The sequence below is a fragment of the Diabrotica virgifera genome, chromosome 2 (assembly GCF_917563875.1).
Source record: "Diabrotica virgifera virgifera chromosome 2, PGI_DIABVI_V3a".
NCBI lineage: Eukaryota > Metazoa > Arthropoda > Insecta > Coleoptera > Chrysomelidae > Diabrotica > Diabrotica virgifera.
In genome coordinates, this window is record NC_065444.1 from 239,579,951 (window position 1) to 239,588,527 (window position 8,577).

An 8,577-nucleotide genomic window follows, 5' to 3' on the forward strand; every position below is an offset into this window, starting at 1 on the left:
AATTCTTCTTTTTCTTGCACCTAGGCCGCCTACAGTTGGCATAATTATTGTTGTAGGCCGCCTACAGTTGGCATAATTATTGTTGTAGTGCAGAATTGGCTATGTTCATTATAAGCCTGTTTTCATTGTGCTCTACTAGGAAGTCCAGGTCATCCGCGTAAGCTATAGCCTGTGTCCCGTCTCCTAAATCTCCTGGTATATCACTGTACAGTGTACAGGATGCTCCAGAGCAACATTCTAGGACCTAGCCCTGTGGCATCCTGCCGATGTCTGCATAACATCTCCACTCGCTATGTTAATACGCCTACTTGAAAGTATCTATTCCTTGAAAGTTTTGTAGATGTGAGAATACTTCCAATTTCTCACGGAATGGGACGTTTCATCGCCGCCGTTTCGATGCCGCCGGTTCATCGCCAGTCCATTTCATCGCCGTCATATCTCGCATTTCCTAGAATTCTTAATTAATACTAAAAATAAATAATAATTGTAACTGTCGAAAATTCGGAAATATATCAGATAGCGATTAATTGACTGGCGATGAATCGGCCGGCATCGGCATCGAACTGGCGGCATCGAAACGGCGGCGATGAAACGTCCTAGACCCATTTCTCAAGTATATCATGGACCAAGAGCTAGCAACGTCGGAAAAACAAGTATTTTAAGACAACTGGTTCTTTAATATATATTATTCCCTATGCTTCCTCGAACACCGTACCGGCCATCTGGCTACTGATACAAGTTGCGTTCATTACTACGCAGCACACTTGTACAGATAACTATATCGAATTTAAAATTATTTTAAACGAAAATTTTTTTTATCATTACTCTTTAAACATTATTAGAAATATGAATTATAATTGCCAGACATTTCTGTGGTTTAAAAAGTAATGACAAAAAAATTTTTCGTCTTAAAATAATTTTAAATAATTGATGACAGAGTGATTGATTAGTGTGATAAAGCTCAGTAGATCCGCTATAGTAATAGATAGCAATAAAAGTTAATAACAAAAATTGTAGCCAACTTTGAGCTTCACATTATAAAATTAGTTAGAATGTTACAGGGTGTTCGATAACATAGTGGCAGACCAAACTTATGTTTTTTTTAATGGAACACCCTACATTTTATTTTTTTGTTCGAAATCCTCTTAACTTCCCTATCACAAAAATATAAAGGTTTGTTATGTTACATAGGGCTTTTACAAAGTTATAACCAATTTTCTATGAAAATCGTAACAAGTTCAGCTCCCTGTATAAATAAAAATACAACATAAAGATACAACAGCAATGGTTTATTGGTGCCATATTTTTTTATTTATTGTCAAAATTTTTAAGAATTGTTGATATTGCTAATTTTCTTTATATCGAATACAGGGTGAGTCAAAACGCAAGTACATTCTTTTCTCAGAAATTTAAATATTTTATACCACTATCGAAAAGTACCATTACCGTACTTTAATTTTTTTAACTTTTTACGTTATGTCTAAATTTGTTAGTTTTCGAGATATGTATTTTCATTTTTCAGAGCAAGTTATTAATTAGACTGTTCTATTTAAAATTACTGAGAAAATAATGTACTTGCGTTTTGACTCACCCTGTATTCGATATAAAGAAAATTAGCAATATCAACCATTTTTATAAATTTTGACAATCAACAAAAAAATGTGGCACCAATAAACCATTGCTGTTGTGCTTATTTTTATTTATACAGGGAGCTGAACTTGTTACGATTTTCATAGAAAATTGGTTATAACTTTGTAAAAGCCCTATGTAACATAACAAACCTTTATATTTTTGTGATAGGGAAGTTAATAAGATTTCGAATATAAAATAAAATATAGGGTGTTCCATTCAAAAAAACAAAAGTTTGGTCTGCCACTATGTTATCGAACACCCTGTAACATTCTAACTAATTTTGTAATGTGAAGCTCAAAGTTGGCTCCAATTTTTGTTATTAACTTTTATTGCTATCTATTACTATATCGGATCTACTAAGCTTTATCACACTAATCAATCACCCTGATTTTGTATTTACCTGTACAGGTGTGCTGCACAGTAATCAACGCAACCTGTATCAGCAGCCAGATGGCCGGTACGGTGTTCGAGGAAGCATAGGGAACAATATATTAAAGAATCAGCTGTCTTAAAATACTTTCTCGAAAACGTTGCTATAGCTCTTAGACTTAGACCATCAGTTATTACTATCCAGCTCGCATAGTTGATGACATTATTTATGTCCAGAAGGAAGGCCACCAACGACATTCTACATGTGGCAGTTAATTATGTAATCCAATTAACTGCGCCTATTGCAAATTTCTCTTACCTTAACACATATTCTAAATTCAAGGTGGAGTTCAACACCAAAAGATGATTAACATTTTAAAAGAAGCAGACTTGGATGACAAAGACCTCAGAATAAATTCATAACTCTACTGGAATCAGACCGCATATATGAAAATTAACGGAGAAGAAACAGATCACATAAAAATACTACGTGGAGTTAGACAGGCATGTATCCTATCGCCGTTGATATTTAATATGTAGATACTCAGAGGGAATTTTTAACGAGGCTCTATACGGAGTAGACGAGGGCATCCTCCTAAATGGAAAAAGAGTAAACAATATTAGATATGCCGACGACACCATGGTGATAGCACATAGTTTAGAGGGACTTCAGAGGATAATGGACAGAATCAACGAGTACAGTCAACGGAAGAATATAAGGTGTGGCTTTATAGACGAATGCTGAGAATATCATGGACTGCAAGGATCACGAACAAGAAAGTTCTAGGAAGAATGAAGAAAAAACCGGAAGTTGTGTTTACCATCAAACGCATAAAATTGCAGTATCTGGGACATGTTATGAGAAATCAGCACCGTTACTCCGTGCTGCTGGGCGTATTGCAAGGTAAAGTCAAAGGTAAGCGAGGACCCGGTAGAAGGAGAATGTCATGGCTGAGGAATTTGAGAACATGGTTTAAGACATCCTCAACGGAACTGTTTTGAGCCGCAGCGAGCAAGGTTATGATTGCCAATATCATTTCCAATATCCGAAACGGATAGGACGAAGAAGAAACACATATTGGCGTTCAGACAAGCCCTCTTTTTCTAGTCTCGTCTTTATAAGTACTTCCAAGATCTTGCCCATTGTGTTTAATAGGCAGATATGTCTAAAAGCTCCAGGTTCCCTAAGTTCTTTCCCGGGTTTGGGAATACGTAAAAGGTGCTTCTGAGAATTTTTGCTTTCTCAGGTCATTCATGATTTCTTTCACCCACGATGCTTTTCCTCTATGATTATCTTCACAATTTCTGGTATAACTCGGGCCCAAGTGCTTTCCCGACCTTTAGTGATCCTTGCACTAAAAAAAATGAACAAATTGACATAGGTATACTTTTCTCACTTCAGACTAATTTAATCGTCATTGACAATGCTCGCCAAAAGTTAGGGATATAGAAAATTATGCTCATTTTCATAGTTGATTTTTTCGTGAACAGATTAACGAATTCCGCTAAATTTTTTTTATTATTTTATATTTTTCTTTAGTATTTACACAGTTGTGCAAACGTTTACTCAATCTTCTTTTTTTTACTTATACCGGGTGGAATAAAATAAATGTTTTTATTAAATATATCGATATATTTTAAAAGTTAATCGATATTTTTATATCGATATTCAACTTTCGATATATCGGAACATATATCGATATTTGAGATTCAATGTATCGCCCACATAGGATATATTATAGGTCTGGATCCCGCGTATGAAAAAAAAGTTGATTAATAGCAAGCTGAAAATTTGTTAGGTAATAGCTTAAGGGTGTCTAGTCAGACAAACTTTGATATATGCGAACACTGGAACAGGGGAAGTTTTAATTGTGGAACAGGTTAAAAATTTGGAACGGTCAGACCACGAAAACGGCACATGTATTTTGTCCGACAGAACAGACTTAAACTCTCCGAACAAAGATTAAACTCTCATGCAAAAATCAGACTGCTATTTATCAACAAATGGGCGTTTTAATGAGTGGAACATGTAGAATATGTCAAATGACAGGAATTATGACAGGTGATAAATAGCAGTCTAACTTTTGCATGAGAGTTTAATCTCTGTTCGGAGAGTTTAAGTCTATTCTGTCGGACAAAATAAATGTGCCGTTTTCGTGGTCTGACCGTTCCAAATTTTTAACCTGTTCCACAATTAAAACTGCCCCTGTCCTAGTGTTCCCATATATCAAAGTTTATCCGACTAGACACCCTTAAGCTATTAACAAATTTTCAGCTTGCTATTAATCAACTTTTTTTTCATACGCGGGATCCAGACCTATTATATACCATATTGTCACGATATACAATTATTATAATAAAATCTTAAAATATAAATTAAATCCTTACATTTTTGGAATGCCCTGTATACTATCGTTACAAACAAGATGTTTCGACCAGTTGTATCTACATAATTTGAATAATACAGGGTGTCCCGAAAAGATTGGTCATAAATTATACCACATAGATTCTGGGGTCAAAAATAGGTTGATTGAACCTCACAATAAAATTTACCCTGTATTTAAGAAATTTTGTTAAAACAAAGCAGGCATGTTTGTTAAAACAAAACAAACATGTTTGTTTTGTTGTTATTTTGTTTTAAATCCTGTAGATTTAAGTAATTATTGTATATTATAATTGAAAAAAGAACAAAAAAAAAAGAGAAAAAGAAAAGAAAAAAAAAAAAGAAAAAAACAGAAAAAATAAAAAAAAACTAAGAAGATGTAAACCTCCGCGAGGATGAATCGGGTTTACGTCTTAGCGTAGTAAAAAAAAACAATTTATAAAAAATTAATAAAAAAAAACAAATTAACAATATAAAAAAATGCAAAAAAAAATGCAAAAAAATACAAAAAAAAATAAAAATTTACAAATAAAAATGAACAACCAAAACAGAGTATTATTTAGCTAATAATTGTAGATAATAATGTTAGTTTGTTATGTATTTAGAGTTAGAAATACAGAAAAAATTCCTCTGATTGAAAAATCAAATTTGTTTGTTTTTAAAATAACAAAATGTCTGGCTAATTGGCCCGGCCAAGGCCATCAAATTCACTCAAAAAAAAACCTCACTTACCTATATACAATAGTGCATACAAAAAAAGTTACAGCCCTTTGAAGTTACAAAATGAAAATCGATTTTTTTCAATATATCGAAAACTATTAGAGATTTTTTATTGAAAATGTAAATGTATCATTCTTATAGCAGGAGCATCTTAAAACAAAATTATAGTGAAATTTGTGCACCCCATAAAAATTTTATGGGGGTTTGGTTCCCTTAAACCCCCCGAAACTTTTGCGTACGTTCCAATTAAATTATTATTGTGGCACCATTAGTTAAACACAATGTTTTTAAAATTTTTTTGCCTTTTAGTACTTTTTTGATAAGCCAGTGTTTATCGAGATATTTTGAATTTTTGTCGAATCCACCGCGTATTTGTATATGGTTAAGTACGATTATAGAGACTTGTTAATAATCTGAAAATTTATTTATAATTTACATTTTTAGGTATATTTTGAAAAAGAAGCTACATCTCGATAAAAGGTGACTTATGAAAAAAAGACTAAGAGGAAAAAGTTTTAAAAACACTGTGTTTAACTAATGGTACCACAATAATAGTTTAATTGGAACGTACACAAACATTTAGGGGGTTTAAAGGAACAAAACCCCCATACAATTTTTACGTAAATATATTGAAAAAGAAGCCGCATCTCGATTAAAAAAATGGCTTATCGAAAAAATACTAGGAGGCAAAAAAGTTTTTAAAACGTTCTGTTTAACTAATGGTACCACAATAATGAATTAATTGGAACGTATACAAAAGTTTGGAGGGTTTAAGGGAACAAAATCCCCATAAATTTTTTATGGGGTGGAAAAATCTCACTATAATTATGCTCCTGCTATAAGAATGATACATGTCCATTTTCAATAAAAAATCTTTAATAGTTTTCGATATATTGAAAAAAATCGATTTTCATTTTGTAACTTCAAAGGGCTGTAACTTTTTTTATGAGCACATTTGTACTAAGGTAAGTTAGGTTCAATCGAACTATTTTTGACCCCAGAATCTGTGGTATAATTTATGACCAATCTTTTCGGGACACCCTGTATAACCCTTAAGATGGTTTCCGAAATTTCAAGTAGTAAAATACATATATACATGTATTCCCCTTTTAATGACCATTTTTCAGTGCGTCACAAATTATAGAAAAAAAGGTAAGTCCGTGATAAGACACATTTATGACATTTATTCTAACATGACACTTTAGTTAAATCTGACAGTTGTCACATTTTATTTTCAATTTGGAATAAAAACAAATCAATTTTGTCTATTGCATTTATAAAATGGTATTTTCTTTGATTTGTATAGTCTTATAAATTGTACAGATTATATTGATAATATTATTATTTTATTTAATAAATAATTCTTTTTTGATTATTCGCCATCTATCGACAACTAGAATAATCAGCGAACTAGAATAATTACCAAAGTAATCACCGACGTGCCTTTTTTTTCTGTCATACAATTTAATGCGTTAGAGAGAAATCGAAAAACTGTTACGCACTGAAAAATGGTCATGAAAAGGACTATAGTACCGTTGTAGTACAATATGACAAACTGTCTATCTGAACCATCATAAAATTCACATTTCTGTGAAATTTTATAACTGCATTTTATTTAATGCTTGCAATAATGTTTGGTTGCATTTTAATAAACTTAATAAATAAATCTACTTTATAATGTACAATATAATGTCTGAATTGTCAATATGAATGAATCAGATAAAATTAAATAATTAGAGACGATTTTTTTTAATCAGCAACAAAAACAAAATTTGTTTAATATATTAATGTTTTGTATTTTGATAACGATTTCCGATTTGGAAACCGAAAAGTCAAATAAATTTAATTTTCAACTTAAATTGTGGCTTGTTCCCAACTAAAATATACTCCGTCTAAATACTTACCGTTGTACGTCATCCAGTACGTCATAGCCAGTGACGTCACATGATACCAACACGAAATATTTAGGCAGTAGGTGTGTTCTTTTTTAGAATAATTTTGCCGAATACACTGGAATTACAGCCACTAGACATATTTTATTATATACGCGTAGAAATAATATTTGAAGATTTCTATTAATGTTAACTTAAAGAAATACACAATAATATGTTTCATTTAATTTGTATAAATGGATTATAAAGCGTTTTTATGAAGCACATTTGTTCGGAAGACACTGTAACTGTAATCGAACGAAGGTGACATTTTGGCATAAATTGGTAACATTTATTTGACAGTTGCGGTGATGACACTTCATATTTGTTTTTATTCTTTGCTATAAGTATTTGTTTTATTATATTTACTCTTTTTATTATTTACTTTAACGTAAGATTATAACTTAATTCTTGTTTTCTATTTCTTGTTTTCTAAGTTTTTATTTATTTACATTGAATATTAATTTGTTTTGTTGTACAATCCACTTCCTCAAAAATTATGTGATATATTTGATTTAAAATTAATTCAAGAATTTTTTGTAATTGGGCAACAATGTCAACTTAGATCTCTGACTTAGATAATGACGTGCAGCGGTAAGTATATTAGACGAACGTAGTAAATTGCATAAAATGCCACAAGAAAATAATCTTCACAAGAGTTAGTTTATTTGTTAATCAATTACACAAGGATATATCGATATATTTTTCCAATACGCAAAATGGGAGTACAGCAATGGAAAATAGCTGCTCAGGACCGACAACAATGGAGGGAAATAGTAAACGCGGCCAAGACTCACATAGAGTTGTAGAGCCAAATGATGATGATGATGATGAATATATATCGTATATCGATATCTTCATTCGATGTATCATATGATACGATATATCGATGTATAATTTGTTTTTGCCATCCCTACCTGTAAGGCGGACGAGGTACAAAAATGTTAGTATACACCGGAATCGTATTGTAGTTTTACGTTTTGTGAAAATTTTGTTTTTTAAATATCCCTGATATCTTTAGAAATAAAGAAAATATGTGGTTTTACTCTTTAAGATGTGTTTTAACTGAAACAAAACTAAATTAACAAGAAAAAATAACAGTTAACAAAACTTTAAAAACAGAAAGGCACATATGGTAAGCAGTTCTTATTGACACCTATAAGAGTTATTTGTCGACCAGGTAAGCGGTATGCACATTGCAACATAAGAGAGACGAGATTGTTTAATGGAGGCTGTGTGATGTTTGGGGTGGAATTTTCTTGAGAATAATACGGATTTGGTGTCTATGTGGGTGGAGGCTCTTTAAATAGCGAGAGGTACATTACACAAATTTTTTTCTTTGAACACGAGTTTATTCCTTTCGCACTATATAACAAAAACATTTCTTTTCTTCCACCCGGTATAAGTACAAAAAACGAAGTGTGAGTAAACCCTTGCACAACTGTATAAATATATACTTAAGAAAAATATAAAATAAAAAAAAATACCGGAATCCGTTAATTTGTTAACGAAAAAATCAATTATGAAAATGAGCATAATTTT

The 8,577-nt window shown here is 31.7% G+C and overlaps 1 protein-coding gene across 1 annotated transcript in view; it reads right to left on the reverse strand.

The window, feature by feature from the left end:
• Positions 1-8,577, reverse strand: part of LOC114328520 (SCY1-like protein 2) — a 113,236-nt gene that overhangs the window by 76,995 nt on the left and 27,664 nt on the right. The gene's annotated exons all lie outside the window — the stretch shown is intronic.